The sequence below is a fragment of the Pinus tabuliformis genome, chromosome 3_1, assembly GCF_031772625.1.
Source record: "Pinus tabuliformis cultivar Carrire ecotype Pingquan chromosome 3_1, CPIR1, whole genome shotgun sequence".
Taxonomy (NCBI): Eukaryota; Viridiplantae; Streptophyta; class Pinopsida; order Pinales; family Pinaceae; genus Pinus; species Pinus tabuliformis.
The window spans coordinates 136,606,763-136,618,011 of record NC_142301.1 but is presented as its reverse complement, the minus strand read 5'-3'; the positions used below and the strand labels follow the sequence as shown (position 1 = coordinate 136,618,011).

The window sequence follows — 11,249 nt, the reverse complement described above, 5'->3', positions numbered from 1 at the left end:
AGATAACTTCAGTATTGGAATGAGTGTTGTGTCTTGAATTTGCTCCAAACAATTTCACCTTGTTGCAATAATGCAAGAGATTGGTCTTCTGCGGTTATCAAGGCCCTAAATTCATGAGACATATCTACACACAAATAGCTATTTATAAAACCTTTTGTAAGATACCCTTTTTGATGGATTGCGAAATATAAGCCATGATACCATAATTTGCAACTGCTACCTTCGAGCATACTGATCTCTGAGTCTGATGGTGGAATATTGGATGTTACCCTACTGCAGCATAGTAAAAGTCCTTCACACAGCTTCCAATTTCAAATCTTCAATGTCTATTCTCAGGCGCTCCAAATTAATGACCTCTGTCTGCTGTTTATCAGATGACAATAAAAATTTATCTGCTCCAAGAATGCTCAATGCTTCATCCTTCTTTGATGCAGATGTGCTCAAAATTGTTACATTCAGTCCAAAAGCCTTTCCAATTTTTACTGCCATATGACCAGGACCTCCTAGCCCAATTACTCCAAGAGACTTGCCTGCATGATTCATGTGATGACGAATCATAGGGCTGCAAACAGTAATTCCTGCACAGAGCAAAGGTTGATCCAGGTGGATATTGGTGGCCACCTGCCAAGTCCACCTGGACCCCCACCATTGTCTTTCTCAGCATTTTCAGTTTCCTTAATTGTAGCACAACTTACTATTTTTAGCAGTTTTTCGGGTCCTGAACTTACGGAGCCGTTTTGAGGCCCTAAACGACGTTTTTTGGGAAATCTGGGGGCAACATGGGTCCATGGACCAGGTCCATGGACCATGTTGCCCTTCCCAAAGTGGTAGTGCTCGGATAGATCTTTCTAACGAGCTATTGTACGCGTCAAACGGAGATCGTATGCCAAAGTTACGACCCCGGGAAGTTGATGTACCAATTTACCCAAACGGGGCCCACGGTTTGGCGTTTCATCTCCTAGGGTTAGGTTTTGGAATGTTAAGGGTTGTCCATTGTTTCTCAACAATAAATAGGCCTTCGAGCCTCATTGTAACACAGTTCAGAGGCATGTAGCCATCACATCTCTTCTCAGAGATAAGCTACCATCGCCCTAGCTAGTTTATTGCCATTTCTGTTTGTAAGCATATTTCAGTATTTTCCATTAATGAAATGAAGTATTATTTCCGCTGCATCTTTGTGTATATGGTTATCTCTGTAATTTGTTGCGTTCCTGTTTAAATCCGGATCAGTGGTATCAGAGCGGTCTGCTTTTTCTCTGTTTTTCTTTGCATGTCCCCAACAAGGTCGGGATATAAGGAGTTAGGGCTTGAACTGGTTGAACCTTTGCAAGACCAGCCTCGCAGATCCCGATGGCCTCCCATGGCGGACGAGAAGAAAGACGAGGGGGCAGGAGATCCCATCAAAATCTTGCTTGAAGAAGCGCTCAAGCGACAACGGAACGCGATGATGGACAGCTTTGCGCAGATCCTTCAGCGGCTACCCAGAAGCGGCGCATCAGCTTCCAGTAGCTCCTCTGGAAACGCCACACCCTTTAAGGTACAAGTTAATTTTGAAATCCCCATATTCGAGGGTCAGATAGACGCCGATGCCGTAGATAAATGGTTAAATCTGCTAGAGGGTTATTTTTCTGTTCATGAATTTTCGAGTCGGGAAAAGATTGTTTTTGCTCTTCTCAAAGCAGCCCCCCACGTCAAGGACTGGTGGGAAACCTACTGCGAGCAGAAGGATGAAAGTACTGGCTCACTATTTTCAGCCGCACCCACCTGGGATTCGTTCCGGGATGCCATCAAGGAGCAGTACTACACTGTCGGAAGCTATGAGGATGAATACATAAAGTGGACCACGCTGCGGCAGGGAAGGGACCAAGACGTGCCGGAGTTCACCAATCTTTTCCATACCCTTCGCACAAAGTTGGGTATCAAGGATTCAGAGCAACATTTGATACTCAAATATCGTGGCTGCCTGCACAAGTACATCCAGGAAGAAATACAGTTCTTAAACATCCCCTCGCTCGGCGCAGCATACCGGTATGCTGTCAAGGTCGAGCAGAAGTTTAAACAAAAGAAGCGAGACTTTGGATCTTCGAATCCAAAGCAGGGGAAAGGTGCCCCTAAACCACAGAACAAAGGACAAAGCCAAGGCGGGACAGCCCAAGACAACCAGCCGAAGCTGCAAGCAAAGAGCAACGCCGCGAAGCCGAGAAAGGACACTGGAAAATGGTGCGAGTTCCATAAGAGCTCCACTCACAACACAAGTGAGTGTCGGGCCAAGCAGTCACTGGTGGTTGAGCTAAAGGTTTCAGAATCAGATGCATGTTCCGACTTTGAGTCAAAACCCGATAAGGGGTATGAAAAAGGGAAGCAGATCATTGATGTGGATCCCAGCGCCACTGTTGCTACCGCAAAGATCCAGAAAAATGAACCCGAAGATCCAGAGGAGGAGGAGCGTCTCTTCCACTCCCAGATGTGGGTAAAGGGCTCCCCGATACAGTTCATTGTTGATAGCGGGAGTCAAAAGAACCTCATTTCGGCAGAGGTCGTGAAGCGGTTGGGCTTACCGACCACAGCACATCCACAACCATACACCATTGGGTGGCTTCACCAAGGGCGAGATCTTCGCGTGAGCCAGCAGTGTCGCCTTCCATACAACATCAAGCCCTTCACGGATGAGGTATTGTGTGACATTGCTCCCCTTGAAGTTTGTGATGTATTACTAGGACAACCATACTTGTGGAAGCGACATGCTGTGTATGAATCAAGGCCCCATGCTGTTATTATTACATTGGGAAATAAGTTGTTCAGGATACCAGAGGTAGCACCACCTGCCGCCATCTCTTTGATTACTGCAAAACAATGCAGTAAGATCATTTCCAAAACCAGGAAATTTGTTTTCCTGATGATACGCCCTCAAGGGAAGAAGAAGACAGTGGCCGCGGCCTCCAAACGGGGTTCCTCTGCACGGCAGCTACAAATGGACAAGATTGTGGAGGAGTACGAAGACATCTTCACCTCCCCGGCAGGGGTTCCTCTGCACTGTCAAGTCAAGCACTCCATCGATCTGACCCCAGGTGCGCCGCTACCCAATGGACCAATTTATCGGCGCTCCGTTCTGGAGAATAATGAAATCAAGAGACAGATTCAGGAGCTCCTGCAGAAAGGTCACATCCGTCCGAGTTCTTCGCCCTATGGGAGCCCGATAGTGTTGGTATAGAAGAAGGATGGGACGTGGAGACTCTGTATTGACTATCGGGCGCTGAACAAGATCACTGTCCGTAATAGGTACCCGATCTAGCGGATTGATGACCTCCTAGACCAACTAAAGGGGGCGAAATATTTCAGCAAGATCGATCTGAAGTCAGGATATCACCAGCTACCAATTGAACCCTCAGATGTGTGGAAGACTGCCTTCAAATCCAAGGAGGGCCTCTTCGAATGGTTGGTCATGCCTTTCGGATTGACGAATGCTCCTGCAACCTTTATGAGGCTAATGGATGACATCTTGCGGCCATTCACCAACTCCTTTGTAGTAGTATACTTGGATGACATTCTGATCTTCAGCCAGAGTTGGGAAGAGCACCTCCACCACATCCGACAGGTTCTCCAAACACTGCTGCAACACAAGCTATGTGCCAATTTGTAGAAATGCACTTTTGGCATGACCGAGGTTCAGTATCTGGGATACATCATTGATGAACAGGGGGTGCATGTCGATCCAGCCAAGGTCCAAGTCATTCGGGATTGGCCCTCTCCAACCACTCTAACAGAGCTCTGCAGCTTTCTAGGTCTTGCCAACTTCTACCGCATGTTTGTGTTGGGATTTTCTCATATTTCTTGGCCCTTGAGTCAAGTCACCAAGGGCGGGGCGAAAGCAAAATTCTTTTGGTCTGAATCTCAACAGAAGTCATTCAGGGAGTTGAAGGATCGCCTCTGCACGGCACCAGTGCTCGCGTTACCAGATTTACAACAACCATTTGAGGTCGAGACAGATGCCTCTGACTATGCTATTGGGGTAGTCCTTACTCAACATGGACATCCAGTGGCATATCACAGTGAAACACTTTCAGACACAGTCCGGAAGTACCCCACTTATGATAAAGAGATGTATTCCATTGTACAGGCCTGCCGACAATGGAAGCATTACATTTTGGGGAAGGAAACGGTCATCCACACAGACCACCGACCTCTGCAGTTCATACAGACCCAAGGGAAATTGCAGAATGATCGCCATCAGAAGTGGTCTACATACCTGCAACAGTTTCACTTGAATATCAAGTATAAAAAGGGCAGCACCAATAATGTTGCAGATTGCCTCAGTCGACCACCGATCATGGCGCTAACCACCGTGCTCAACTCTTGCGGGCACGAGACTTCTGATTGGCCACTTCTCTACAAAAGCGACCCAGAATTCGGCCACACATACCAGACACTCTTGGAGGGTTGGCAGGTTGCAGATTTTCACCTCCAGGATGCCCTATTATGCCACCTCGGTCACCTCTGTGTTCCTTCAAGCGAGCGTGCCAAGATGATTTGGGAAGCACACTACAGTCGGGCTGCTGGGCATTTCGGGGTCGAGAAAATAGTGGCAGTACTACAAAACTATTTCTATTGGCCGAATCTTCGACAGGATGTTGGGAAGTACATCCGATCATGTACTGCCTGTGCCATTGCCAAACCGACCATTAAGAAGCAAGGCCTCTATACCCCGTTGCCTACCCCTAGTCGACCTTGGGAATCCATCCCCATGGATTACATGTCAGGCCTTCCTTCCACTAAGCATGGAAATGACTGTGTTTTTGTGGTCGTCGACAGGTTCTCAAAGATGGCCATTATGATGGCCTGCAAGAAGAATATCACAGCAGAAGCCACTGCTAAACTCTTCTTTGAACGAGTGTGGGTGCACTTTGGGATCCCACAGTCTATCATCTCAGATCGGGACAGTCGGTTTCTCAGCACCTTTTGGTCCAGTCTCTGGTCAATGCTGGACACCAAACTCACGAAGTCCACAGCCTTCCATCCTCAAACTGATGGCCAGACGGAGGTTGTCAATAGGATGATTGTGCACATTCTGCGCATGTATAACTCAAAGCATCCACGCACATGGGACGAGAGCCTCCCCTACGTTCAGCACAGCTACAACCGAGCTCTTCACAGCTCCACTGGCCATAGCCCTTTTCAGGTGGGTTTGGGATTCCAGCCACTATGCCCCATTGATGTGGCCATGCCACTTGCAGCTACTCACATGAATTCAGCTCATGTCCAGTCCAAAATAGATAAGGCCACCAGCTTCATTGAGCGAATCCAACATATTCGCCAGCTTGTCCATGACATTCTTGAGAAATCAAATGCCAAGTACAAGCAGCGACATGATCAACATTGGGTGCCACACAAGTTTCAGGTGGGCGACAAAGTCTGGTTGCATTTGCAAAAGGAACGCCTTACTGGAGCCTATCGGAAATTGAGACCACTCCGATATGGTCCTTACACCATTACTAAGGCTATGGGAGACAATGCATTTGAGCTCAGCATTCCCCCATTCCTTGGCCTGCACCCAGTATTTAATGTGGACCGCCTTCGGCCATACTTTCCACCATTGCTAGACACATCCGACATTGCAGAACAGCTCAAACCCACAGAATTAAATCCAGATTGCATGGAACAAGCTGCAACTGATCGGATCATGGACACACAGATCAAGAACACTCGCCAACAGAATATCCAACTGTATCGAGTTGTCAAAGCGGGCCAACTCCTTCAGCAGGGCAAGTGGCTCACCAGGGAACAAGTTCAACAGAAGTTTTCTCATCTCATGGAGGAGCTCAACGCAATGGGGACCATTGCTTCCTAAGGGGGGAGGAATGATCCAGGTGGATATTGGTGGCCACCTGCCAAGTCCACCTGGACCCCCACCATTGTCTTTCTCAGCATTTTCAGTTTCCTTAATTGTAGCACAACTTACTATTTTTAGCAGTTTTTCGGGTCCTGAACTTCCGGAGCCGTTTTGAGGCCCTAAACGACGTTTTTTGGGAAATCTGGGGTAACATGGGTCCATGGACCGATGTTGCCCTTCCCAAAGTGGTAGTGCTCGGATAGATCTTTCTAACGAGCTATTGTACGCGTCAAACGGAGATCGTATGCCAAAGTTACGACCCCGGGAAGTTGATGTACCAATTTACCCAAACGGGGCCCACAGTTTGGCGTTTCATCTCCTAGGGTTAGGTTTTGGAATGTTAAGGGTTGTCCATTGTTTCTCAACAATAAATAGGCCTTCGAGCCTCATTGTAACACAGTTCAGAGGCATGTAACCATCACATCTCTTCTCAGAGATAAGCTACCATCGCCCTAGCTAGTTTATTGCCATTTCTGTTTGTAAGCATATTTCAGTATTTTCCATTAATGAAATGAAATATTATTTCCGCTGCATCTTTGTGTATATGGTTATCTATGTAATTTGTTGCGTTCCTGTTTAAATCCGGATCAAAGGTGCAGCTGAAGCCAGTGGTAGATTGTCTGGTATCTTAAAGCAGTACCTTTGGTGAACAACAATGTGACTAGAATATCCTCCTTTCGTCACCGTGCCATCTACATCGATACCATTAAAGGTGAAAATAGACCCTTTTGCACAATTAACTTCCATTCTTTCATTACAATATTCACATCGCTGACAGGAGTTGACATATGTACCCACTCCAACATGATCGCCAACCTTAAAATGGACTACATTGATGCCAACTTCTTTCACAATTCCAACAATTTCATGCCCTGGCACCAATGGATACTTTGAATCACCATGTTCATTCCAGGTCCATACAACATCGGCGTAACAAACTCCACAATGAGTTATCTTTAATGAGATATCATCAAGGCCTGGGACTCTTCGGTTAAATTGGTAAGGTGACAAAACCCCTGATGGATCTCGAGCTTCCCATCCTGAACAGTTCTCCTTGCTGTCTTCTTTAGTATTCATGGTGTACCTGTCGAGTTTGAGCTAGAGAACCTCAAAGCTCACAATGTAAATCCATGCTTATTTGGCAACCATAGTTGCATCATAGCTTGGGAAATTCACACTGCTTTCTTGAGAATTTTCTTATCATTTTGTCTTTGTACTACTCTCGGAGTTTGCAGATCCCTGTTGCACCTTTCACTTTATGGACTATCCGAATCCTTTCTTGAGGCTTAATCGACGACAGTCTGGTTCGGTAACTCAGGTTGAGGGCCTTCAGAATTCATAAACGCGATTGGGTATTGGTTACTGGTGGTAACCGTTTGTACTAGTGAACCCAGCGTCTCATTTGGAATCAATTCTGTAGGGCTTTCAAATACCGAATTTATCAATGCACTTGGGTTTTGGTTATTGATAAAACCGTATGAGGTGGTGAATACAGTGTCTCATCTGGAATGGCTGTATGGCCGATTGTTAAATGGCGGAAGAATAATAGAAACATAACTGCATGCGGTTTTTTTTAAACCATGTGTCTGTGTCCTTTGACGGTGGAAGAACTAATGAACGAACAGCTAGTACCGTTTGCCAAATCTTAACATTTCGTTTGTCAAATGCTCATCACTGACACGTACACGATCCCACAACCATGTATACTTGAAGATGACATATGCACTACCTTTTAGGCGATAACCAGCTTCTACTTCATGAGAGGAATTCACACTTATACAAGCATTTTTATCCTGAGAAACGTTCTTATCATCATAAAGAGCCTGAAGAACCTCAGACAACGGTGGAGCTGACATCATCGCCTTGATATCTTCAATCTTATCTGAAAGATCTGACATTAGACCTTTAAGCACATCAACCTCATCATCCACGGCAGTTGTAGCCAGTGTACCAGTATGGAGATCTCCCTCAGGAACATTATTTGTCTGTGCATATTTGCCAGAACTTTCATCTTTGGATGTCTCAGCTTCATTTGTATACAAGCTGGGATCTTAAATAGCTTAGTGCATCTGGGATCTTGTTTTGCATCTGTAGAGCCAAACATATCTTAAAACATAGTTGTGAAATATGTTGATTGTTGGGTTCTTCCAAGCGTTCTAATATAGAAAGAGCTCTCAAGTAATGACTTGCAGAAGTCTGAAAATCCTTTCTTTTCAATGATGCATCTTCTAAGACACTATACCACGACCAGCATCTTCTAAATCTTGATATGCTTTCCTTCTTATGATTGGCACCTTATTCAAAAGCCACCTTTCTATTAACCTCAGCTGTCATTGACAGTGGAACTGATTGAGGACTTTTATCCTGGTTAACAAGCTTTAAACTCTCACTAGAAGGCAAGCAAGCCTGTAGCCATAACTCAGATGAATTACAAACTTCACCATCAATTTGCAGAAACAGGCATTTCTATGCATATATCATATCCCACAGAACCCATAGGAGACAAAGGTGATATGGGTGAGCTATGATTTCGGACAAATCCCCAATTTCGTAGCGCAGCCAGTGCTTACTATGAATTATGCGCTACGAAACCACCTAAACATCTTGCGCTACGAAACTGCTAAAAGGGTTCATGTGCTTATTTGCAGACATTTAGCATTGAAATTTTGTCAGTGATAACAGGGTTTAACACGCATTGGATAATATTCGTGATCTGCGATCTACGATAAGATCACATCGCATGATCGCATCGCATCGCATCACAATCGGGGAAGCAACAGGGTGAGACGCGGTGGCGATCTGCGATCACATCGCAGATAACAAGGGACACAGGCGAAAGGGTAACATCTACGATTTTTCGATGGATCACATCGCAGGAAAAAATCTGTTCCAACACAATAAAACTTTAGATTATAATTCTAATACATGAAATACATTCATATGGAAGTTGGACTCCTTCATGAAGTAAAACCAGAGTTCTTACTAAGATTCACGCTTCACTGGGAGTTGCAAGTAATTCATTGTAGAATTATGTAACAAATTGTTTTTATGTGCCCACAACAAATTGCTCCTCGATTTTCTCTCTAAAACTTAGAAGAATACATTCATATGGAAGTTGGACTCCTTCGCGAAGTAAAACAAGAGTTCTTACTAAGATTCACACTTCACTGGGAGTTGCAAGTAACTCATTGCAAAATCCTATAACAAATTGTTTTTACCCCACAACAAATTGCTCCATGATTTTCTCTCTAAAACTTCCCAGAATTTCGTCTGCCACTCAACAAAAGGTTTTCCATTTACTTGTATATTCAAACATACATTTCCACACATTAATACATGTCAAAAAAACATTTAAAAATTAGGATGGACAAATTGTAGAAAAACATAATTTTCAGAGCTTACAATGTTGGAGAGTGTTAACCCTTGACTCGAACTTGCATTTTCGTATTGAGGAATTTTCACATTCCATTATATTAGATATCCTTTTTTGGGATTCAACTTCTTTAAGTAAGTCATTCATCTATGACCATTTCCATGAAAAGTATTCGTAACTCACTAATTTCTCATGATTTTTTAATACTCCACTTAGGAAACTAGAGAAAAAGTCTATTTGGTTGATTTACTGATATACCACAAGTATGGTTTTTATCAGTTTAATAACTACAGTGATTGGGATTAACTTTAAAACAGCCCCCCTTAATCACAAACGCTGCCATGAACAATTCCCAGACAACCTCTGAGATAGACAAAATTTTCACGTACCAATGACTTTGTGAAGTTGTCTGCAAATTGTTCTTGTGACATGCAGTGCTAAAATACAATTTCACCATTTTTAATCAATAAAATGATATTTAGCATTAATATGCTTGGTCCTCTTGTGAAAAACACAATTATTTGATAGTGAAATTGCATAATTACTGTAATAGAAAATAGTATTTGTTCCCCCTTGTTCATGGCATAAATCCCTCAACATTCTTCTCATCCAAACTGCTTGACATGTTGTTGTTGTTGTGGCGACATATTCAGCTTTTATTGTTGACAATGACACTATAATTTACTTCTTGGAGGCCCATGAAATGACTCCCGAATCTGAATGAAAAACTCCTAGCGTGCTCTTCCTATCATCAACACTTCTTACCCACTCATTGTCAGTGTAACCAACCATCCTAAAAACATTTGTAGCGGTGTACAAAATACCATACTCCTTTGTCCCATTTACATACCTTAAAATCATTTTGGTTTCTTGCCAATGTGTCTCCATAAACCTTGACACCAACATCACTACACACAATATATCAGGCTTAGTTGTTGTCAAATACGTCGAACTTCCCACCATACTTTTGTATAATGTTGGATTGACATAGCTGCTACAATCTTCTTTTCTCAACTTCAACCCCATGACATTTGGAGTCGGCATGGCCTTGTTGTTCTACATATTAAACCTCTCCAAAATGTCTTTTACATACATTGCTTGAGAAATAAAAATACCATTTTTTGTTTGCTTCACTTCTATGCTAAGAAAATACCTTACCAACCCGAAGTCTATCATTTCAAACTCACTTTTCATGACTCCTTTGAAATTATCAATGAGGAAATCATCGCTCACTGTAAAAATCAAATCATCTACATATAAAATAACAATGAGATGCTTACCATCATTCTCTTTGATGTAGAGAGTAGGTTTGCCATCACATTTTTCAAAACCATTGTCCATCAAGTAAGTGTCTATTATGTTATACCATGCACATGGTTCTTGCATCAGCCCATAAAGAGTTCTCTTCAACCTATACACCTTGCCTTCTTGGCCTTCTACCTCATAACTAGGTGGTTTCGCAACATATACTTCTTCTTTCAGCACTCCATTCAAGAACGTTGATTTTACATCCATTTGATAGACTTTCCATTTATTTTGCACGACAATCAACAACATTGTATGCATTGTCTCCATCCTTGCAACTCGTGCAAATGTCTCCGTATAATATCTTCCATGTCGCTGCTTGTATCCTTTAACAACTAGCCTTGCTTCATGCCTTTCAATCTTTCCTTCAGCGTTGCTCTTCGTCTTATAGACCCAGTTCACTCCAATGACTTATTTTCCTTGTGGAAGGTCCACTAACTCCCATGTATCATTATTTTCTATTGCTTCTATTTCTTCATCCACTGCTACAATCAGTTTTTCCTCTTTGACCGCATCCTCAACATGGATTGGTTCATATACATGAGAAAATAATGCAAATAAGGAATTTAGACTAGCACGACTATCAGCTTCATTTTGCTCATAAATTTCACTTAAATTTCTGAATTTTTTTCTTGTTATTCTTGCGGAAGATGAGATTTACATGTCACTTGATGTTGTGCTTGA

General features: G+C 43.3%; 1 pseudogene; it reads right to left on the bottom strand.

Moving 5' to 3' along the window:
* Positions 1–294: 294 nt before the first annotated feature.
* Positions 295–6,964, bottom strand: LOC149186146 (putative cinnamyl alcohol dehydrogenase 1 pseudogene; annotated as a pseudogene).
* Positions 6,965–11,249: the final 4,285 nt, after the last annotated feature.